This window comes from Lepisosteus oculatus, chromosome 15 (assembly GCF_040954835.1).
Source record: "Lepisosteus oculatus isolate fLepOcu1 chromosome 15, fLepOcu1.hap2, whole genome shotgun sequence".
Taxonomy (NCBI): Eukaryota; Metazoa; Chordata; class Actinopteri; order Semionotiformes; family Lepisosteidae; genus Lepisosteus; species Lepisosteus oculatus.
In genome coordinates, this window is record NC_090710.1 from 30003439 (window position 1) to 30029137 (window position 25699).

At 37.6% G+C, this 25699-nt stretch overlaps 1 protein-coding gene and 1 long non-coding RNA gene across 15 annotated transcripts in view; one reads left to right on the forward strand and one right to left on the reverse strand.

Annotated features, from left to right (window-relative positions):
- Positions 1–25699, forward strand: part of dmd (dystrophin) — a 726399-nt gene that overhangs the window by 377875 nt on the left and 322825 nt on the right. The gene's annotated exons all lie outside the window — the stretch shown is intronic.
- LOC138223133 (uncharacterized) overlaps positions 3863–25699 on the reverse strand; it is a 50426-nt gene continuing 28589 nt past the window's right edge. The window contains exons 2-3 of the long non-coding RNA XR_011181646.1: positions 9004–9065; positions 3863–5526 (exon numbers count right to left, since the gene is read on the reverse strand). This is a non-coding gene — a long non-coding RNA (uncharacterized lncRNA). The remainder of the gene's footprint in view (positions 5527–9003; positions 9066–25699) is intronic.

Genomic DNA, 25699 nt, shown 5'->3' on the forward strand with positions numbered 1-25699 from the left:
GAATTTCAGCCTTGATAGAATGTGTTCTATAAATACATTCTGTAAATCTAACCTAACAAATTCAAATATATGTTTAAAACAACAGCAATCAGAAGTGTTATATTCCTGGAAATGCAGATGACAGAACACTCTGCATAAAAAAAAATGGACATGTATGTTTCTAATCAGGGTCATTTACATTCTGTAAATTTCAAAACATCACTAATGAAATATTATTAATATTATTATAAAAAGCAATAAAACTATAGAAAAACAACCAAGGGTGATTTACAGTACAAAAGAGCTGAAGATTATAAACCAAATTACTGTATATCAACTACTACAGAAAGGTAACTGACAGAAAACATGGAACGATGCAGGGATTAATTCAGTTCTCCGAGTTCCCTTCCTGAAGTAAAGTTTTTTTTTGCAGTAGGTTTTGTCTTTCAGGTTACACTGAGAATCACATCAACTTACTGACATGTTCTGAACATTTTACTGTATGATAAAGGCTGTAATAAAATCAGCAACAAAAGCGTAACATTTATACTGAAGGCTTCCATTTAGCTCTCACCTTGAGGTCACCACTGTGAGCGATACGCTGGGTGAAATAAAATGATTAAAACAAGTTAGAGAGAAAGCTGTGTTGTGACGCTGGCATACAGCTAGCAAAAAAGGATTCCGCTTTCCAAAAGCACGTCAGAGGTCTTGACCCATACTTCCTGGGACAGAGAAAACCTTGATTTCCTTGATGTGAAGTGGCTATGGAAGTTTGGTCAAGAATGGCAAAATAAAGAGTCTTGTTATTCTACCTGTTACTTTGGGCTTTGAAAACAGTGATGTGGACCAAGAAATTATAAAACAGTGCTCATCAAAGATAGAAACAATATTACTAATAACATTCATGCCCATATACTGTATAAATGGAAATTGCTTTCCTGAACATTATCATTATATACAGTACTGTACAGTAGGATGCTGATATTTAGAGGGCTGCCTAATATATACTGTATAACTAAGGATGCTTGATTGCAGAATCTCCACTGCAGGAGAATTTAGTCCAAGATGAACTCTCACACAGATCACAACAATTACAATATTACTGATCTGTTTCTCTGTCATAGTGGACATTCGGTCTTCTCCCTTGAACAACAGCCCCACACTTCAGGACAGCCAGCTGCATAGGATTCAGAAATGGCTTGTAAAACAAAGAAAGCACTGGTATAGTATAATGCTGGTTATGTTTACAACTGTGCAACACATTTGGAGAGGTAAAGAAAACCTAGTTAAATCCAAGATCCTCACAGCTGGTCTTCATTATCCAGGTGACCAGAAAACTGGTAGGAATTCAGGAAGAGTGCAACTGCAACCAAACAAACAGACTTCCCAGCGCTACACATTGCCTTTTGGAAAATGGGCTTTCAATGTTAAAGGAGGCTCTTTTGTCTGTGGTCACAATATTAATAGAAAATGGATATTCGCTGCTGTGCATAAGAAGAGGAGGAAACTGATGCCTGAAGCACCTTAGGAATTTGGGATTGCACCTGTAAAAAAAAGTCTCAACACCATGTGCTGGGCCGAGAGAAGAGTTTGGTTGTCATACATACATTAGTTAGATTTCTAGAACATTATCTTACACATAGCGGTGGTAGCAAAACTATTATTTTTTTATCTACCTGCCAGTAATGGGATTTTGAAAACAGGAATGTCAGCTGGGTGGAGTGAATGAACCTGGAACAAACAGTCGAAGCACAAAATTGCTCTCTATGTTCAACGGTTTTGCAGTTCTATCAATTGTTGCCAAGAAACTTGTGGCCTTTCTATCATTTTGTTTCTGGACCTTCACTCACACCAACCAACTTATTTTCACAGAAGGAACTATAATATCATGTTTAGTTTATAAACCACTTATCATGAGAACATCTCAGAAGTGATTGTACTGTATGTAAAAACTGGAAATAAAAACGATAAAATGGAAAACAAATCTAAAAGCCATTTTAACCAAATTTGGTGTGGGGCAAGATACAGTAGTAAAACATCCATCCAGTCAGATTTTCTCTTACTATGTGGTAGTGCATTCCAGACTATAAGTTCTTAGACTGTATCACCTAGAGCATGCAGGCTGATCTTGGGACAGATGAAAAACTAAAGAATATGGCCGAAGACTAAAGAATATGGTCGAGTATAAAACTCCACAAAACATCAGCTACTGTATGTATGGGGAGCTGTCAGTAAAGCCTTGTCAATGTATAAGTAAGATGATAAAGTCCTGGCCTTAACAGGATACAATGCACACATTCAAGACATTCAAGAACAGGACAGGATAAGTATGACCATCACACCAGGGCTTAAGTTCCAACAGTAGCTGCTATGTTCTGAACATGTTGCACTTTGTTCTGTATAGTACCCCAGAACGCAGGGAATTGTAATCACCAATTTGGGATGAGTCAGTACTGTCAACTAATCTCTGTGGATCAGACAACTATAGAGCAGAGTGTAGGACATTTGAGTGATGTTCTGAACGGGAGGTTCAAACATTAGACTAATGTCAAAAGATTATCTCAAGATGCTTCATTTCACAACCAAGCTTATATGTCTCAGACAATGACCATGTTCCAGGAGTTTGCTTTACTTGGTAAAGGTGGAGAACTGAGCAACATAAGTACATACTGTACATATACAATTGGACCCATCATTTCACCCAAAGCAACATCTAGGAATATATTAAGCTCCCCCTTTACAGAAAGCCAGTGTAGACCTGGTGATGCTTCACATCATATTACTTCATCTGGCTTATTTTTTATTTATTCAGTCACACATGTTCTTCCCTGCTTGTTTTAAACCTGGCTCCGTCTCAGAATTTAAAGATGCAGCTTAGCAGGTTATCTTTTGTAATGATTTACAATAAATAATAAAAAGGTAATTGGGCTCTTCATTGTTGGATTATTAGATGTATCACTACAGAGCACACATTAATCTTTAACACTTGAGCGATCTTTTAGCCTGGAAGTCAGACTGGAGAACTCAGTCCTTCTGTGTGATTCCATGTTTAGGGGATAGTCAAGGCCAGGAAAACAGACAGAAATACACTTTACTAATTACACTAATGGGACAAAGATTGATAACACTGACAAGGAAAAAAAAACAACATCCCACTATCAAGGTGAAGTACACCTACAGTATATTTTTCTGTAGTATTGGTAGCACAAGAGCAATAAAGCTAAACTAGCCTACGAAAATTGAACTACTGCTGCAAAACCTACTGTATGTTCTGTGCATAAGGCTGAATAACTAAATTGTGGTGGAATTAAAAAGCCTTGAGCAAATCTTTTCATACATACTGTACATAAAACTCTTTTACATATAGGCTACTGTATGTAGTGCAATCTGATCTGAAATCTTATTTTTTTTATTTATAGAGTGTGTGTCACAGGCAGTATAAGTCAGTGGCATACAAGTGCATGATAAGTGCCTTGATATGATGTATCATGAACGGTTTTATATAAAATATTATTACTATGGCGGGGATTCGAGCAGAGAGCTGCTTCAGACTGCGTTGGCTGCAAACTAGCAAGCAAAGTTTCATCCCACTCTGAAGAGTGGAAATAAGAAACACATTATTTTGGCTGCTATAATCATTATCATTATTAGTAGTAGTATGGCACATGGACAAGAGAACTGATTTCAATATAAATATAAAAAAACTTACTTAAATTTTTACAAGCAACTCACCTGTCAGATATCACTGTTGCATACAGTAGAAGGGGAGGAATACTGAATAAAAATGAACAGAAAGATAGCGCAACCTGACTTACAGTAATACTAATAAACCAGACTTAATACAAGCCATTAAATATTAAACAGGTGTTAGACTTAGGAAAAATGAAAGGACAAAATCCTGCTTTTCTTACTATGAAGAAACTCAATATCATTACAACACAAGCTCCCATATATGAATTGTCCCTATTATATAATCTCATTGTGTTCTCTTGGGTAATGTTTAGCTGAGATGATTAAAATCCATTGCTTGTTTATGTAGACACATTGTGTTGTACCAACAACGGTATTAATCTTGTTAAGAAAAGCCCTGAAATCCCAGTTAATACAGTAAAATAAGGTGGTAGGGGAAAACAGCTGAAATAATTATTACATGAAAAAAAAGCTTTTCATTTAATAAAAGCCGTATTACAGTACATGTCTAGAAACTATAAATTACATACAGTATATATATTAATGACAGAGAGATTGCTGAGCTTAAGTGTCCTTTTTGCATGTAAGTGTAAAAATTACTTTGAGATAAAAATAAAATTTCAAGTGAATTAGACAAAATTCATGTCATGTTTTCATAATTGCACAATAACACAAAATGAAATATTAAGCAGTCCAATTTTCATGAAAATGGTGGGGTGATAATATGTGGTGAAGCTTTAAATGAATGTTGCTGCATAATGGCTTCAAGACATTAGAATCACATGCATGATGCTTTATAGGGACAAACACAAATGACATTCAGTTATGTGAGCATAAGGAGTCGTGATTGTAACAAGGTTATAATATATATGTAATTTATATTATATTATATAACAATGCTAAAACAAATGCTGTGACCTCAAATAAATTACTACCAAAATGTTTTGCAAGAAGTACTCAGCTAAATTGTCTGAAATCTGTACAAACTCTGGTGTTGTACATCTCAGGGGCACTGATCCAGGTGGGTCCATGCTGTTACCACATCTTCCTCCTCAGACCACCCTACCTTTGAGCTAATTTTCCCATTCCTCAGTCAGTCTTCAGCATGACTGGAGCCACTTCAGTCCAGGCACAGCGAAACACACAGTGGGGCTTGTGACCACACGACAAAGAGCCGTCTCTTTCGGCACGCTCCCAGAACAGCCCAGGGACTGTTCACACTCCCGGTTCCCCCCAGAATTGTTGCTTGTACTCTGGTCCCTTATGGCAGAAAACCATAATGTTTTGTTTGCTTGAGTCACAAGTTACTCTACCATTGAGTCACAAGTTACTCACCAGTTACTCTACTGCCAGCAGCCATATCACCCTGCAACTCACAACTGGCAGCCCACTGAAGCTCAGCAGGTGTGAGCCTGGTCAGTACCTGGATGTGAGACCACCTGGGAAAAACTAAGGTTGCTGCTGGAAGAGGTGTTAGTGGGGCCAGCAGGGGGCGCTCACCCTGCGGTCCATGTGGGTCCTAATGTCCCAGTATAGTGACGGGGACACTATACCGTAAACAGGCGCTGTCCTTCGGATGAGACGTAAAACCAAGGTCCTGACTTCCTGTGGTCATTAAAAATCCCAGGGCGTTTCTCGAAAAGAGTAGGGGTGTAACCCCAGTGTCCTGGCCAGATTTCCCATTGGCCCTTACCAATCATGGCCTCCTAACAATCCCCATCTATGAATTGGCTTCATTACTCTGCTCTCCTCCCCACTGAGAGCTGGTGTGTGGTGAGCGTTCTGGCGCACTATGGCTGCCGTCGCATCATCCAGGTGGGGCTGCACACTGGTGGTGGTGGAGGGGATCCCCATTACCTGTAAAGTGAAAGTGGAGTGGAGAGTCCAGAAAAGCGCTATATAAGTGTAAGCAATTATTATTATATTACTACACACGCAGTAGCCAGTCTAGCTGATCACCTGGCTGCATTTCACAGAGTACGGCTACAGGAAAGCGCTCTCTTGTGCCCCCTGTCTGTTCTGCCGGGCCTGCTCTGTCTCACCCTCCAGAGAGAGGCAGGCGAGTGCTCTTTGTGATCCCACTGTAAGGCCACCCACAGCTGCCGCCGGTCACATGACAGCAGGCCCTTGGTGACACTCAACGAGAAGCTCCACCCCTCGTCCTGTCCACGCCTCGGGTGGACTCGCATACATACGCCTAGCGTCTTCATCACTAAACATCTAAATTGCTCTTTTGAGCTACAAATTGTTACCTAAGGATGCTGGAGTTGTTATATCTTTTGAAAAGAGAGATTTTCAAACAGTGCTGTAATGTTTTACAGTTACCAGGTTAACAATATTTACAGCTATGAAAGCTAGAAGAAGTGACTACACAGTTTCCGAAAAAAAAAAGACTCTGAATTCCATTTTCCTATGTGCCTTTGATGCATGGCAGATTCGAGATCGTATTTGCATACATTTTGCCCAGACTGCAGAATCTTTTTCACGGTTTATCCCAAAAAATAAGCAAGAAACACTAATTTTATATTTATAAGGTTATTATTCTGAGCAGAGTACTCTGGGGATTGTGGGGTCAAGTGTGATCATCGTTGTGGTCTCTCAGACTTCATTACTAAGAGCGAAAGAAAGGATTTCTTGAAGTCACAATTTATTGTACTTTAGTTTTCTATAGGCAATCTGTTCATGCGTGATGTTGTTTCGTGAATTTGACCATGGAAGTGTTTGGACATTTGTCTAACTGGATTTTAAACAAAATTAGGTTAAGATTTTTAATGGGATACATTCATTAGTGGAAGCCATAAATCTTTGTTCAAACTGTGGAAGATACTGGATGTGAATTTGTCTTTTCATAAGAAACAACACCTTTAATCCCCTTGTTCATCACAGTGCTGGCTTTGTATATTTGACCAAGAGAAGTTTGCTTAGGCCGAGTTCAGCATCATTGGAGCTGGTGCACCACATACAGACTTTATCCTATTTATTAGAAGGGCCTATTGATCCATAGATCTTTTTCTCTTGAAGGATCCCAGGAATTATACTTTAACAAATGTCTGGACAACAACAGTACTTTTGCGTGAAGAAGTGCCCCATATTTTGGTCCTGAATGCACACTGTCCTAGTTTAAAAAAAATCAAAAGATTCATTTTCATTAAGCTGAAATTTCAAAGCGATGTACTAATACAGACAACCGCGTCCTGTAGGGCTGAGTCACTCAGAGAGGTGTAACTGCACTTTTAATGGCGTCATTATGTGTGTTTGGGTGCATTTTAAGGAGTGCAGTGGATTCCCTTTTTAGCTTGGTCGCTAAGAATATTATAGCAACCTCCAATGGTAAAGCGCTCTCTTGCACAAGTGCATAGTAAAGTCACCTACAGTACATCACAGAAAGGAAAAAAAAGCTTTGATAAGATGACCTTCTTGACATGCCGCCTCTCCTAGATTGCATGGTAAGCACCTCCCAGAATTCCCCAGTATTGTGTAGGCCCCTAGATTTGAATAAGGCATTAAATTGCCAGCAGATGAGATGGATTTATTGAACATATGACAAGTGGAGCACGGCGCTCCTGCAGTTTAGTGAAGTCCTCATCAATACGTGCACTGAGGTCAAACTGTAAAACTTGTATTACTAAACTAATAGAAAACCTTAGCAGCATGATGTATGAGTAAACTTTTAAACACTTTTAAGTATCGTAAATGCCACAGAAAATCCTGTTCATAAGAGCATAAAAGGATTAAAACTTGCAAACTTCATTCCGGCATGATCACTGAAATGCTGTAGAAACCTGAGGAAGAAATTCTTTTTTTTCCACTGCTCTTTTGTAGAGGTAGAAGCTAAGCACGCTCTTAGCAACTCTATATTGTTCCAATACGTGTCATAATAATGTTACATTATAATTAAGGCAGCAGTATATGCAACATTTTCAGATATGTATTACAATATTTGCACTGTAAGAAACTGCAAAATTGCACTGTGAATGTTGTTGATAACCATGTTGTTTTTATAGACTAGGCATTTGCATTACTTTTCATTTATTATCTCTACAGACTGTAACAAGTTTTCTTTGATGATATTGCTCATTATTATCTTTCAGTAATATTTATGATATAATAAACTAATGACGTGTGATGTACAGTATCTCCCAAGCACCAACAGATTAACTGGTTTGATAGCCGGCTTACATGACATGTTTCTGCATTGCTAAATGGTGCATTTCCTTGTACCCAGGCATGAAAATGAAAGCATGACTACATAATATTAACTGCTGCAAGATATGTAATAATTACACTGAGAGCCTTCTTCATTTACAGACAGCTTTTTGATAGCAATGGGCATCTTCTGTGAAGTGGTACTCTAGGGAGCTTGATTTATTTACCTCATCAAAACTGCTTTCTCACAGGGAGCACCGGCTTCTAACAGCCAAGTCAAGTCCTCATGAAGAAACAATTGGCTGTGCCATTCAGTGTAGTAGGAGTAAACACATTAACTACTCTACATACTGTAGATGAATGTGCAAAGATTTTTTTACATTTTGATTGCATCCTTTAAGATCCGTATACTGTACCTTTGTATTTTATTTTATGAAATCACAACATTTCTATCAACTTATGTATCCTTTTTTTTCCTGTGAGGGAGCAATTATAGTACACTTGCTTTATACCGTGGAATTCAGCAGTCTAAGGCTACTTTCTTTAAATAAAGGTCAATTGGTAATTGTTTTGTAAGAATTTTGTTATAGGGGAATTTGAGAGTTGTAAACAAGGTTTTAACTATATCAAACCCTTTGCTTGATAGTTTGAAAAAATAGTTTACATGTCAAAAGCCATAATATGCAGTTAGACAATATACTATTTAGATCTATAATATAATATATGGATCATTACGCTATTACATGTTTATTAATTCGAATTTATTTTATTGCAAAGTACATACAGTACAGTAAAACCTTGGTATTCATAAGGATTTAGTACCTTAAGGTTTTTATGAATGGTGAGTTTGCATTTCCATAGTTATATTTTTGTTATAACAGTTAACTATTTCAGGAATAGTGTCAATAATTATTGGTAGTTAATATTTGTAATGAAAATGAGTACTGGAGACTTAAAGAAATAACTGTTTTCACCGTATAATTCATGTGAAAACAAATACTTTAGACAAATGCAATGATATCATAGCTAACCTTACATTATGGTTCATTTTTCTCATTCTTAGTACAGTGCATTTTCATTACTTTTTATGTTGTTTTTATTACTAGTATCAATCTAGCACTACTGTACTGTAATAAGCTTATTATAGCACAATAATAACAGACGAGAAAGTAAACTAAGTGTACTCACTCCCTTCAACTTCCACAGCTCCATCTCTTACATTTTGTCTAATCCTCTCTCCTCTCTCATTCCTAAGGAAACAGAATAAAGCATAATAGGTAAGTGAAACCCCTGCGCAGGCCAGGCGTGGGAACACCTGCTTTATCTTTGCAGTTTTTTACACCACAGCTTTCTAATATTTTGGGGAAAAAACACATTTATCAGTGCTGTATCTGCGCGGATGTAGAGGAAGTAACTTCTTGAATGCATTGAGTTTTTTCTCTGACCTTTTCATCAGTGGGAACCATCCACATTGGAGGAGCTGAGATCTATCAAGATCTTATTGCATTTATGCAAATGCTCACTCCCTGAAGACACATAGCCTATATCATCTTGGGGCATTTGAAAAGTAAAATACAAGCCAGGATTTGAAGTGCAGGTTATGAACATTCCCTACTCTATAACCCTGGTAACCGGCCAGCTCACGCTACTGAGCTGAATAAAAATTGGGACTCGGCAGTATCATTAGCATACCGACCAAGAGTCTTGCATTATCCACTGTAAAGATAATGAAAATGAAGTCCAGCTGTCCGTCATGGCACTTGCACAGAGGAGTTTGTTCGCCATCACAAAATGATCCTGCTGTCTGCTCTTTGCAGTGGGACCTTTGAGGTTCTTTTTTGTTTGATGTAATTCATAAGGCAGGAAATTCATCAACTGAGGAAGAGAGCAACACTTTACACAATGCACCGTGAGGCTTTGAATCAAAGAGTGCCAACTTGTATTTAGATTAGTTAAAAATCTTTAATGTAGGACATAATGGAAATTACGAAGAATGTCTTAATGTTTCCAAATACGTGATGTAAAATGAGAAAGCTTCCAATCATCAAACAGAAATCTTAACATTCTGTTTTTGTGCTAAATTTATCAAACACGGTATGCTCAGCATGGAGCAACATCAGATGTGCACAACATTAAATCTGTTTCACATCATGGGGGACTGCACATCTTCTGGTGTTATTATATCTTCAGAAGTGTTAGGAACTGCAGGGTTGAAAAGTTAATTGAGACCTGTTTGAACTGTTTTTGTATTGAACCTAGATAAACAGACTGTAGATGCTGAATTGGATGAACTGTCTTTTCTGTGCACTACAATCAGTGCATTGATCTTGACTGTAGTGATAAGGCTGCCTCGTAAATACTGTAAACTGAGAACTTTTGGGGTCCTCTATTGTTGCAGAAGGTGGAGGAGGGGATGAGTTATTACCTTGGGTCGATTTAGGGGATGACTGGGGGGTTGGGAGAAAATGTTTTGTTAGTTTGATACATCTCCTCGATCATAAATTGTTGCTAGATTCTGTCATGGTTATAATGTACAAAAATAGTTTGTAGTTGTTTTCAAACCTGCACAAACAGAGTACTAACAAATGCAAAGGGTTTTTATTTGGTATTTTACAACTGCATCTCTAAATGGACCTCCAGCTTGCCAGTATATCTGCGCCAATCACAGATCTTGAGAAACACTTCCCATTGCATGGTTAATGTACTGCCTCTGCTTTCTGTATTGAAGCACAAAGCTTTTTAAACTGAAAGCTTAGGAACATCTGCTCATTGTGTTTTTCCTCAATTGAAAAAAAAAATAGTAAATTGACTGTTACAATCAGCTAGACTCTGCCTCCTACTATGTTTTAAATAACAGCAGATTGCAATTTGAAGATTGAAAAATACCGCGGCGCAGCCCTGTGAGGGTTATGAATAATTTTTAACAACATTTTTCTGTCTCAAGTCTCATTTTTGTTACATACTGTAGCCCAGAACAAGAACAATAAGAGGTAGTTCTTAGAGCATTAACTGTTTGATGTCCATTATCAGAAAGCTGTTTATTCCTAAAACAAATTTTACATGGGGTGCGAACCCCTACACTATGGACAGAATAGAGAACTCAGTTCACCTAGAGAGCATGACTTGGGTTGGTGAGAGAAAACTGGGGTACCCAGAGAAACTGCCCGTGAGCATAGGGGAGAACATGCAAGGTTCACACACAAGGTACTGTACTTCAGTCCATAATCACACCCAGGACTGAAGAGCTGTGAGGTACAGTAGCATCGCTAAGCCCCGTTTCACCACGCTACACCCAGGTCCCTGCTGCCCATTAAATAACAATCTATACTGCAGTAATAGCAAAGTGGCGCCCATCCAGATTATCGCTGCGTGCCACCTTGCAGGAGCTTGGAGCCTTCCTCGGGCTGCAGTGCACCGGCTCCTCTGCTTCTCTTCCTCTATCCCTTAGCTCCGCACTCAGTTAATGCCCTTTGCCCTCTGCACCGAGACTGTAAAACCTCACAGGCTGCCTGCTTTCACCAAGCGCCGTTTTAAAATCACTTTATTGGCCGTATACAATTTCGTGCATTGGGAATTTGTCTTTTCACAGACCCCAGCTTGCTCTCCATGAGATACACAGATGGGGAGAGCAAGCTGGGGGCCAGACCGCAGGATCAGCCATTTATACGGCGCCCCTGGAGCAGCTGGGGTGAAGGGCCTTGCTCAGGGGCCAAACAGAGTAGGATTCCTCTGCCGGCCGCGGGATACGAACTGGGAACCTTCCAGCCACAGGGGCAGATCCAGAGCCACAGAGCCAGCGCACCGTTTTACAAATATTCCTCTACCTAGCAATCAAAGTTAAAATAAAATTCTTTTTGGTCTCAGTAATTCAGCAAACCTAGTGATATACTTGATTTGCATTATGCTTTTTTTTAAATCTCAAAAACAGAGTTAAAATAAACCATAACCATAAATAAAAAAACAATATAAAATACATGAAGAAAAGTGTACTGTGCTTGTGCTGAAAGTCTGTGCACAGTGCTGTGGCCTGTACTGTGACTGCACTGGTGCCCAGCAGACCAGCTCCACATTTCCATGACTGACCAGAGCACCGCTCACAGTGCTCTATGGAAATATAATGTTATAGTATCATGACAGTTACAGGGTTCATAAAAAATGTACCCTTTTGCAGTAAACCGCGATTCCAACATGAAGGATTTTAAAAAATAAATTGTACAACACAATCATACCAGTGGTCAATCTGACACTGGCTGCTTCTATCACTTTTTTACAGTAAAATTTAGTGGTTATCATTGTCATGTCCTCATAAAACTGACAGGTAAGCCTTCTGCTGTGTCCCTTTATACGAGAAATATAGGTCTCATGAAAATGCTGGTAGGAACATAGATTGTACCAGATTTTACCATCTGCAAGGAGATGTACTGTATATTGCAACTGTAAAGATGTCAAATTCAGCCACGTTAAGAACCAATATTTGGGGGGGGGTTATTATATCAGATGTTAACCCCCCAGCAGTGCTGATAACCATTTAAAATGTAGGGTGAACTGGAACTGTCTAGGTACAGCACCTAAAGAATACAACAGCAATGTCTTCATCGGAGGTTTAAATTTGTGATCCTCTGTTTATAAATCTGTAGCCCATAGAAGTACTCCATGGTTCTCCATTTATCTGTGCTGCATCAGTTTACAAACTATAGACAATATTCAGAAAGTAAAGTGCACGTTTGCTTCAAGGTGAGAAGCCAAAGTGGAAAATAGCTGAGGCCTGTATATTTTATTCAGGAGTTTGTACTAGATTTTCATTTTATTTTTTTCTCAGGTACCATGGGAATTACAGTAGTTCTTATTTTCCTGGATGTTATCATGAGACACAAACTCTATTAAGCTGACACAAAGACTGAAACCGAAAGATACATTCTTTTCTTTCCCTCACCAGAATCCTTGAAGAGGACTACAGCCAAACTGCGAGATAAAATGAAAACTACAGGAGCTTTAGAAATGATGATGTTTATTCCTATATTATAACACTCACAGGCTCCATACTGTACCCACTGCTATTCAGCATCTTCTGTACATGTTTCCACTTGGTCAGATATTAAAATCGCACGGCTAGGATTATCATTTCTAAGATGATAATACTCAGATCTATGTCCATACTGGACCTGACAGTTTCTGCACTCTTTAATAGTATCTCTGATATAAAAACCTGGATGACTCAAAACTTCCATTACTTAAACTGCAGCAAAACTGAGGTCATGCTGCTCAGCACCTCACATCACCTACTGTATATAAAGCCAAAGCAGTAACCCTGTGGGCAGCACTGTGCTTGAATTTCAATCGAAACTGAAGAACTTAGAGGCGATATTCGATCCTGGCTTGACTTACGACCGCAATGTGAAGAATATTGTAAAAACATCATTCTTTCGCCTCAGGAAACACCACCAGACTGCATCCTATGTCGTCTTTCACTGTTGCAGAAATTCTGGCTTCCTATCAGGTTGTAAGTCAACTTCAAAATCCTCAAGCTCACCTATAAGGCTTTACATGGCTCGACACCTCAGTATCCGTCTGACATCTGTCGACTCTCCACCTCACAACCTTCATTCCTTTACACTCTCTGGGCGACAGGGCGTCTTCCTGCTGTGCCTCAGAGCTCTGGAACTCTGTCCCCAAGGTATCAGAGTCACCTACGCTGAGGGCCTTTAATTCCAGATACGACACCTTTTTATCTTAAAGCTGTAATCTACAGTATATACAGTGTAGTACAGTGTTTTTGTCTGCTCCATTTTCCAACTTCTGCACTTCTAGCCAAATGTTTTTTTTCTTATACTGTATGTACTATACTTACTTTGTGTAAAGTGGTTTGAGATGCTACTTTCAAAAGCACTGTATACTTTTTCTATTATTATTATTATTAGTATTTAACCCAGCAGCTTCACCTGCTTGTTTAATTTATCCGAGTGCTAGGGCAATAATTGTTTGGCAAAAGGAACCACTTTACAGGATTTTGTAAGAAGAAAGTATTTTGGACATGGCTAGACTTTTGATTTGTAATTTGTGATCCAGTACGTTCGGATAGGCCTGTCGGCTTCCCATTTGATGCATGCTATAATTAGTTTTGACCAGCCTTTTTTTTTCATTTCTACCACTCCACATTTGCAGCCATCACATCAGGTACAGGATGCACTGCTGGCACCAAAGCAAGTTATATCTCCATTTTCTACTCTGGTACACATGGAAAGGCACAATTGCTTGTACTTCTGAAAAAGAAAAAGCAGGTGATGAATTGATCTTTGAGTGTCACTATATTACAAAATAATGCTTATTTATTAGGTGATATGTAGATGTATATAATGTATATATAGTTCAAAAGGGTAGATGCGTCAGCATGCGTAGGCTGCAAAGGAACAAGTAAAGGTTTATTCCATGCTGAAAAGAGAAGAAAGAAAACACAACGTTTCAGCTGTGGAGCCTTCTTCAGGTGTGTGAAGACCTGAAGACCACACACCTGAAGAAGGCTCCATGGCCAAAACGTTGCGATTCCTTCCTTCTCTGTTTTTAGCTTGGAATAAACCTTTATTTGTTCCTTTGCAGCCTAAGCATACTGTTTAAGTCCCATCCCACCTCTAAATCACTTTTAACCTTTTTTTAAATACTTGAATTGCATTTCAGCACATAAAAAGCGTTTCTCTTCCACCACCAGTTTCTGATCATAATTCTTGTCTGCATGAACACCTCTTTAAAATGAGCCCTAACGATGTTGTCAGTAAATAAATGGGGTGACACTGAGATGCCAGCCAAGGTCCTTGACTGATTCCTCAGGTAATGTTCCTTGCTTGCATTTTGTTAGCAGAGGGCGAAAGAACACTCTGCCGTCTGGCACCGCTGCTGATAAATTGACCCTTTACACGCAAATGAAGAAGCAGTTTCTGCTGGGAATGCCCAAATGGGTCACTGTAGACACTGGACTGCAGAGCATGAATAAGGAAGCAGTTTTCCATCAAGCCAACCATGAAAATATTATGCAAATGAAAGCAATGTACAGTGTTTAACACAAAAAAAAACATATGGCTTAGCTTGTACAAGGGTGGAATGATTAGTTCACTCAATATGAGATCTGTATAAATGGGACCTGAAGGAAGAGTGTGTCATTTATTTATCTGTTCCCCACAGTTTAAATAAATCCATTTGGGATTTGTTTAATTTGACCCTTAACAAGATAGCACAGAGGCGGTGAGGATATGATGTGATCTTGTATACCACTGACATCTGATTTTGTTTTTACTGGACTTCTTAAACCACATTTCAGTCTCATGGTTTGTTTTTCCCCAGGTACTTGTCTTTTACCCAGACAGATTTTCCTAAAATATTAATGCAGTTTATTATCAGAGCATTTTACTCTCTGAGCAGCAGTATAAGGAAGTACAGTATTGTTTCAGTCAGTCTAGTGTCTGCTTAGACATAAACCTTTCTTCTGCTTCCTAGCTTTCTTCTGACTCCACTCCATTGACTCGACAGAAGGCAGGCCAGGATTTCCTGTGCGCCAGAGCTCTGTGCACACACTTGCACACACACACACAAAGTTGCTTGATGTACCATTCACAGCATCCCAGCAGCTCCCTCTTTCTCCCTCTCTCGCTCTCTTCACACTAGCTATGGCAAACCACTGTACAAATCTGCTGTGGGATATTCAGAGCTAGATAATAATAAAGCATAAAACACCATTGCCACTAACAGGACCTTTAGCAGATTCTAATACACCCAGCTGAAGGTAAGAGTGCATGTCCTTCTTCTGGCAGTGCTTTCATTTTCTGTCCATTTTTTCTTCAAAGGGGATTGAATCCTGGTTTTCAAATAGCAGATGTAGAGAACCAAGTGGGACTGGATCATTTTTATTTCCTTCTCCTCGCACTAGAAAGTGGATGCTAAAGACTGAGTGGGATTTAAAAGGAAAAGGGAGAGAGATGGGCTGTCTCCCCCAGCGCTGTGGAATAGCTCCTTTACAGAGAGGGGGTGGGATTTATTAGGCAAGTGACAGATCATCTCTGGGTAGTACCGCTAACCCCGAATGATAGTTTGCTTTGACTGGCGGCCAATCTGAACCAGTTTAGATTGTGAATCTGGAGTCTCTATTTCTGCTGCTGTTTTTGTTCACTAATGCAAGTGATGTTCAGTGGATGTTTTGCCCAGTACTATCTTTTTTTGCACCCTTCTTTTAACTTTCTTCAATATGACTTTATTAGAGTGAGAACTGGATTTCAGGAGCTGTGTTATGTCTCCACTGTAGTTACGGCAACCAAAGTAGACGCCCGCACTTGTGAATGTTGAAATCTGAGAGTCCTTCAAGGCTGCTCTCTTTACTCATTCAGAAAGTTTTGATTTTTGATTTCTCATAAGTGATGCCTAGTTGAGTATTGAGCTGTGATATTGCCTTTAGGTAGTAGGATTGAATGTGCAGAAGCTAAAAAAGATGTCATGAGATTATTACTAGTAGGACTGAGAGTTATCTTCACCCTGTGCAAAGTTTCCTCCATGAGATCTTGTGTAGCTGATGTAAAACTGCTGTACAAGTGGAATAAGAATTATAATTTTCATTTGTCAACATTTTAATATCGCTATTATCACATCATCAGAATTTATTTTCTACAATTGATAATAAGCTGTTAAAAAAGCCCAGTAAAGATAAATGTTTTATTAGTGGTGTTCTATACTGTACAGTATGTCTTATGTCACTTTGCAGTAATATGCATGTCATACTCTTCATCCTTCTCCTTATCCCTAAATTTGATTTTTGAAGAAATCATCGGGCTGTATTATTTCTCTCAGAAGAGTTAGACTAGAACTTGCTTCTTCTGCTGGCAGTGGAGTTGGATTGCATTGCCCTGGATAGATATTTTCAATACCTGCTCATTGCCGTCTGCTGGGGTGAGGCACTGTGAGTGCTCTCAGGAAGATGGAGTGGTGTAATTACCAGGTGCACATGCTCATTAATCCTAACTGGCTTTAAGAAGTAGGAGAAAAGGCTCCAAGTTCTTCACCAGTGGCCTGTTTCTAAAGCTATAAATATCTAAATTGTGTCGAACAAGAATCCATTGTCAAAATAGGGTCTCCGTCTTTACTTCGGTTTCATGCACAGCAGCTAAGATCTTCTAAGTTGGGAGAAATACTGTATGTGTAAAGGATTTACTTACAGTAAGTGTATTTGTCCTCAGCACTTAGAAAATCTTGCTATTTTATATTGTTCTGGGGTAGAGTTCTACAACTAAGAGCAAATTTAACACACTTATTAACTGATGGGAGATTCAACTTTAAGAAGTGTATAAATTAAAGTGTCACTTTTTTTAGAACATAAGTAAGATTACAAGCATGAAGATGGCCAATGTAACTCGAGGAGCTCATCCAGCTGTTTCTTGAAAGAAGCCTGGACACTGGCTTCAGCAACATGGTTAGTATCTCACAATACACTAATAACATGTGGTCCCCTCGTAGTCTTCTATGACTAAAAAGGTCGTTTTAGGACTAACAAAAATTTAAGGAATAAAATAAACATGCTGTCATTGTGGGGTATTTCTTTAGGCTTAGCATTCTACTGTACTGGTTATGGCAGATCAATATATTTGTAGCAATGTGATAAACGGTGATGTAAATGAGATTTTACTAGGGTACAGTACAATTTTAGCATACTGTAACATCCTGATATAAATTCAAGTATCTTAATTATACAGTAATATTGTACTGTATATATTTTTGTATGCGTTTGAAGGATGTGTTTTTTAATGCACCCAACAACACAAATGAAGTTCCTTATGGAAAAAGAAAGTTCTTTTAAGTACAAGTCGAACTTTGCTTGCCATTTTATTGCTTTCCTGTATACAAAATTAGGTAATGTTTTTTTAGATAAACTCTTACCCTTTTTTCATACGTATTTCTCATCTTATATCTCATTAGTGTTCATGCAACCTGCATGCAACAGTCCACAATCCACAGTTGGTTTTGTCATAGTGAATTTGTAATGAATAACTTATTTTCACTGTACTGTATTTCTACCTTTAATATAGAGCTATTCTAAAAAAATATTTTTCCAGTACTCAATAGGTAATATTATTTTGCTAAAAAGATTATTTTCACAATGTATTTTAACCTTGTGAAGTGGGGTATTTTATGTAAAAGCTGACTCACATTAATTTTCTTTTTTTGGTATAAATGACACTCTTGACTCAGATTATGTAATTGATATCTTAGTTTTTTGTTCTCAAACTCTGAGTGAAGCACTCTGTACCTTTATATCTAGCATTTAAAAATCAATAAATGTACTGTGAGAAATGTAAGATTGTGATTATATAACACTTTTATTTAGACAATATGCTAATTTTGCAGACTTCTGGCCTTAAAGCAAGTAACAATGGGGAGCAAATGGAATGCTTTTGTCCATTTTACTTAGTGAGCTTATTTTCTAAGACAACACAATATTTTGCCAAAGCTTTATCAAATTATACAGTATCTGTAGCCATGATTTTCTCACAGCTCCTCTGTACTCTCTTAATATATGTACGGTTTATTTCAATTTATGATATACAAATCTTACTGTGTGTTTCATACAGAATTGAGATTGTAAAAGCCAGAACAGAGTACAGTACACAAATAGCCAGTACACTATTATTGTGGGGCTTTCTTTTTTGTTCTTTTTTCATTTAATAGTGATAATGTGTTTCTCCACTCACTCGTTTATGCTTTTTAGAATCTAGTTTTCTTAAGTATTGCTTAACCTGACTTGCTGAAAGTTTTTTCTCATGTTCACGGTGTGTCATTCTTCTATTAGTGCTTCCAAAGATGTTTTTATAAATGTGGTTGGCTCACTTAGTGTACGTAACTAAGGGGTAATGCTAACCATCTGACAATCCTAAAGCCACTGGTTTCCAGTATTCATCTTTGCCTTCTATTTCCTTCTCTTCTTTTCTTGAAATATACAGTATATGGCCATATAATGCAGTATGTGTACTCTCTATCTACACATTCATTTGTTTAGATATAAAACCTATGGAAACTGACACCGTTGAACTCGTCTCTTTTGCTGTCAGAAGATAGAAGCTAACTTTTCTGATCTGATACACTGTATGACAGACTTTTCTCAGGGTTCGCATGATTTTGGCATGAACTTTGCTAGTGCCTGCTAGAAGGAAGTTTTAAAAAAAGCCAGTTTCAGATATTTTTGTGGCCTGCGCATGCTTTTTAAAATCGTACAGAAGTCTCAGAAATCTCTCAGAAATCAGAAAGCAAACTAAGGCTCTAGGAGATGCCTTGAGAATGGAATAAAGAATCTGAATGTTTTCATCCGTTTTAAAATAAAAACAGCCCATTTAAAAAGAGGCAACAGCATTATTTACTGTGAGAATCTATTATCCTGATTTTGAATTTACTGTATAGTAGCATTAAAAGCCATCATATATTTAATCAATTTTAAGCTTACCATGTCTTTCTTGAGTAGGAAGTTTTCATCTATTTTTTTTATTTCCAGTCCATGCCCATCACTGCAGGACTCCGCCAACCTCCAGCAGACTTGGCATTGCAGGAGAAGGTTTTTATTTTCAGTATTCGGCATCTGTTATCATCAAAAGACCAGCTCCAGTAAGAAACTGGATCCCCTCTAGTTACAGTACAATGCCATATGACTCTGTGTCAGCCCAGTCTTCTCAGAAACTGCCTGTCCTGATGACTCCTGTTGAATGGTAGAAAGCCAGGCTCAGAGTGGACTTAGAGATTCCTCCAGTTTGTAAACAATTTGGATCACATTAGCTGTAATCCAACAGCAACTGGATTCTACTTAAATTTGCTTTTCTCTTTTCCAGTTTAAGGAGGTTTAATATTTTTCAGTTAGAAAAAGGAGAGAATGCCACTTTTCTCTCACGTTTCCTTTAAACAGTTCTGCCAGTTGCAAGAAACATTTAATTCTGCAGTCTCTGAAGGGCTGATAAGCAGTTTTATCACTTCATAAATTAGCACACGGCTTAAGTGTTAAATTGTGTGAAGGCTTGCCAGGTATCAACAGGAACCCTGATGGCATTATACAGTACAGTCTTGCCTTGCCTGTTTGTGTTTTTTTTAATTCATTAACTGTATAATGCAAAGTTCTGTGCTTGGTCAATATGTAGTCATTACTTAAACAATGAAATGATAGGGGAATTTATTACAAAACAAATAATGGTCAACTGCGAATGAATAGAGTTTCAATTATAGAGTCCCCTCACTTGTACAGTACATGGTATCAGTTCAGTGAATTCTCAAACAGTTTTAGAAAAGATGCTTCCTGATTGATATTTAATGTCAAATTAATATCTTATATGGAACAGGTGTCCTTCTGTTTCAGAGAAAGAACATTTTAAAGACACTAGAATATACTGCATAATGTACCTATATTGTATACTGTACATGTTATGTCACAAATCTTCACAAGCAGAGAATGGTTTTTGGCTTCATCTGTATTCTTTTCTGACAGACAAATATCACTGGATTAGGAAAAGGAGTGCATAAATTATAAAGGTCTGATGCATTATACAGTATGTCTTGACACCTCTTGCAGAAACTGTGGTAGCCTGTCAGGAAACAAAACATCTGAAACTATGTAACAGTAACAGTGTTTGCTAACAGTACAGTGAACACTGCACATCTGAAAGCACCCGTTTCTGAGTCACTGACAGATCCAGAAGCAGGCTCAGAGGACCCTGTGTCCTCAGCTGGAGAACAGTCCTTTCAATGTTACATGGTCTCGCTCCTAACAGCTTTAGTTACCTAACCCCAAAAACAGGAACCGAAACCCTACCTAATGCAACTCAGACGAAGGGACCAGGGCAGAGAAGACGAAGCAGAATGAACAGATTTGCGGATTTTTTCTCCTCTAATAAACCTGCACATGTTTAATTAACAGTTGTGTTTGCCGCACTATTCAACACAGCAATGTGTGCAGAATATTAAATATGGCATGCCTATCCAGTATACAGTGTTTTAGAGTGTTTTTAGAATGACCTGCAAAGTTCCATGTCTTAAAAGGATAGAAAGGGCTTAGTCACATTTTTTTTTCTGGCTTGCAATTTGGTCATGCTACCGACATACAGTACAAAGAATGTGAAGTACTTACTGTAGATACACCCTTTTGGTGTGAGGTAAGGCACAGAACTTTTCTGATCTTTTTCAACTTATTTTCGACAAAACAGTATATTGTACTGTGTTTTGTCTCTCACTTGTTACATTGTCAGCATTTTAGGATGATCATTCTGCAGCATTTTGTTCACCAGCCGTGCAGTGAAAATTAACACCCATCTATTATCTCACAAACAAGAAATAGTATGGTTATTGCAGGATTCCATGCATAATATATACTGTAGGAAAACGTTTCATAACAGTAATACAATAAAAAAATGCAGATTAGATTGTTACTGTTTGGAGGTTTCTTTCTCTGCGAATTCATGTTTTAAAATGGTGACAAGGAGAAAAATAGCTATGATCTCTCTTGGGGCACACTGTTACATAAAACATCTGCATTGGATTATTCTGTCATTTATAATAAGCTTTTGCAGCATCAATGTGTCCTGAAACAACCAGCAAATAACAGGAGAAATCTTTGTTATAACGTAAATGTTTTTTATAAAGTTGTTGTAAACCAAAAAGCCTTATTTCAAAAGACCAAATTAGCACTTGCCCTGGACTTGCATATGTAAATTAACATTAGATTGTCCAAGATTTGTGCTAATCAGGCTCTGTGAAACTACTGCTTAAGGGTCTATGTTAATGTCAGTCTCTTCCATGCGAGATGCTTTCTCCTCAGTGAGACATTAGTTTATGGGTCCTAGAATTAAGACCACTCAAGAAGTATTTTAAACATTTCATGTAGTTATAATACACAAAACTGAAACGTAGGAATTCTGATATCTGTGTGCAAAACTGCATTTTGGCGGATTACACCCCGAGAATCAGTACGGAGCTTTCAGATGATAAGGTTCTATCATACTATTTTCATTCCACTCGCACCCTTAATGATGGAAGTAAAAGTGGAATAGACAAGCCCCAGTTCTTAAATAATTTCTGCTTTTAGACAACTAGCCAACTTTTAACACAACCGAAAAGCCTTCAGCACTATCTGCTAACAGAGACATGTCAAATGTCAGAATAACTTGAGTCATTAATGAGTTTACGCAACACTTGGGTTATTTATAACCAGATTTTTGTACAGAGCAGAAAGAGCTTGTTGTTTTGTGCTTGCAGGTGTTTTTTTTTTCTGGTGAAAAAGTCATTTCCTGTTGTAAGAATTCTAAGGAGGGTTTTGTTACATGAGCACCAGCAGACTTAACTTCATTGCTTAGTCATATTCTCCAACTTCAATTCAGTAGCAATGGGCACTGATGATTTTAGTGCTTTAGTTTTTGTTTTCCCATCTTGGGAAAATATCTTGATAAAAAATCTTTTCAGGAGGAGTATGTAAAAGCCCCAGTTAATTAACTCATACCTGAAACCCACTGGCCTGGCTCAGCCTGCTACAAGGCTGATTTACCACAGGGTCCTGTTCAGCAGACAACTTGAATTTAAAGTTAGAAGATATTATATATAATCAAAAATGTTCAATTATAACAGAAGGAAAAGCAAACATAAATTTGCCAAAATTACATAATTCATGGTGGACACCATCTCTTGTTGTTGCATGACTGACTGCAAAAATGTTTTTCTTACGAGCTCTGAAAAACCTGTAGCGCTGGGTTGGGTTTTAAGTGGAAGTGTTGAATAAGGGTCCATGGTGAGAAAAAAAAGAGATACTGTATATGCATTCATAGACCTTTCTAGCCTTCTATGCATACATAAATACACCCTTTTTTAGGATGACTTTAGAAATAATTAAGAAGAAACACCATGGGAAAATAATGATAGTTTTATACTGTTTCACAAAATCAACTAATTGTTACAGAAACGAGTTGCCTTAATACAGTACAGTATATGCATTTAGATGTGTGTGTTGTTTAGATGTTCAGAAGTTCTGGGTTTATTTTTATTTCATTGATTTGAGGATGTCTGTTTTGATTAAGCTAAACTAGGGGGGAATTCCCTGTGGTTTAAGGTGCTCTTTCTAAATATTACTTGTGGTTTACCACTCTAGCTGCGGTTTCTAACCCTCAGCAGTGGATAAAGTTTTCTCCATGACGGACGAAAATGAGCTCTATAACACAATTAAGTAAAAACCCCTAATTAACATTTTCATAAGTGCAAAACGAGAAGAATCTTGACACACACAAAAAAAAGGATTCTTCATTCCCTCAGATCACAGCTGAGCCTTCTAATAAAGAGTTTGAAACTCACCAATATTTCAAGATGTTTCAGATTCTAAAGCTATCCTACAGACCCAGTTCTTAAAGTACTGTTTTGGTCATGATTGCATAAATATCCAGAGTTTCCTTTGAAAAAGGAAGGACTATGCCACCTGTTGAATAATCAAGTTTTATAAACACCTAAATGAGTTTCAGGGTAATCATTCAGACATACAGTAGCTATTGTTTAAATCAATGAATGGCATATGCTTACATGTAACCTTCCTAACGTATGTTTTAGATATTTTTTGAGCCACATACAGTATACTGCACATGCACACATAATTGCCCGGTAGCTATTTTCATCATATTTTACCCACAATGAGATTATCTATTTCAATTATGTAGTGGCTCAACATCTGTTTTCGTGTAAATATCCAAATCTGCACCATGTGTGTATGATCTACTGAAGAAATTAAGCACAAAATGCTAATTATTGTTTCATATAAAATCTGTAGAGTTATAAATCATTTAAAAACACAGGGCAGATCTATTACAATAAAATACAGTGCATAATACTCAGCACATCTAACAATATTAAATCTTAACAATGTTGACATTAATGAAGAGATTTTCATTAGTTTTAATGTTCAAGCATTTATTCATGAATATTCATATATGCACAAAATGAAATGCAATTTGCTGTTGCATGCCATGCAATATTAGAGTTTTCACATTAAATGCCGTATGGTATGAATTATACACTACTGTATATGTGATGAAGGAAATACTGTATATTTATTTATAACATTTGTACTGGCTAGAAGTCATGTGAATCAACATATACAATTTTGTTCTCTGAAAAAGCGCAGAAATTACACTTAAGTAATGATAATCCTGCTCTGACCTGAGCCATTTTAAAATTATAAACAATTAGCAAGTGTTATATTTGTGTCATATTTGTCCTTGGCACTTTACTCTTTATCAAAACACCACAGAACCAGGCTCCCTTAAAGGTATGGACATGGTGAGGACAGAGTTAACAATCTTGAAGAACAAACCCTTGCAGAAAAAAAGTGGCATTTCTGTTTGTATTATCAGTTTTCTAAAATGGTTTCTTTAGTGTGGAGTGGTAATTACCTCAGCTGTGTTTGCACTGGGCTGTAAAGTGATTGCAGATGAACAGATAGGTTGTCCTCTCTACCCTGTGAATAATCTCAGCTCGGTGATTCTGCTTTGCAGAGCAACTAAACCTGTCTCACCAACAGGGCAGAACCATAAAAAATGTATCTTAACATTTTGTTTTTACGCAAAATGAGTAATCTGTGATAAATGCAGCACACTCCTATATTATAACATTTAAATCTATAAAATACTCATTGGATCAAAAACATTAATGTACTGTATCATGTTATCATCATGACAGGGATATTTTTTTTCCCCCAAAGAGAGAGAATTAGATAGATCGGTAGCAAAAGATTCTTAAATCCCGATTTTCCAATCCGGTATTAATATACATATACAGGTGGTCAGAATTATTGCGGCAGCTTCATTTTTGCATGTTGGCTAGATGATGTGTATCACCTGTAATCTACCAAGGGGACCATAACTATTGAAAGGTGCTGTACTCCCAGGTTTCCAAGAACAGGCTGAAGGTGACTCTACCAGTTGACTGTGGTAGTGTCAACGAGTGCATCTTCATAGTCAGTGGTTATTGGATTTCATTTGCTTAAGTCAGCTCAAGAGAGAAATTTCTGCTTAGTGACACATTAACTGCCATTGGGTATTGGATTTAATGAATATAAAACTTGCTTTATTGATTGATTTACTTTCTGTTCTGTAGAAACAGAGACAGTCATAGGGCAGACAGAAGACTACTTGCCTGTACTCATTACTGTAGTGCACTGTGGGAAGCCCTTGTGTTATTTAAACCTTTAACAGAAAACAACTGAAGAGTGAATTAGGCTGTTAAATCTTCTACTTTTTCATAAAGAAGCATTGCTATAAAATACTAGCCTTAGCCGGCTGTAAATCTGTACCTAACAAAATGTAAGCACACGTTGCTTTCAAAAAGGTGTTTTCTAAAGCAAAGTGTTTCCCCATCCTTGTTTGCTTTTTATTGAAAATATAGTATTAAAATACAATTGCATAGTTATTTTCAGTAATATTTCCCATATAGCATGCTTCTCATTAAGATGAAGTCCCACTGCAGTAATAGTACATAGAAAAGAAAAAGATGTTAAAAACCAAGTAATGTACAGTATATCCCAGTTGAAGGGCATATAAACCAGTGCTCCATTTTTTAAAAAGGTGACCTCACATCAGACTTCTCATTGCCATGTCATATACAGTACAAATTATAAAGCATACTGAATAGAAAACCATGGTAAATATTTAATCAGATCTGTTAGACCTGTTTAAGTCAGATCTGTTAACAATTTAATTAATTGTTAGACACTGAACGAGCAGAATTGTATTTAAAAATGTACAGTATATGAAACGCCACGGCTCTGACTAATATCTCAATTAATTTATTTTTCTTTCAAAAATATTGAGAAATATTAGTGAATAAGAAAGGAAATCTAGTTCAGAGCCCC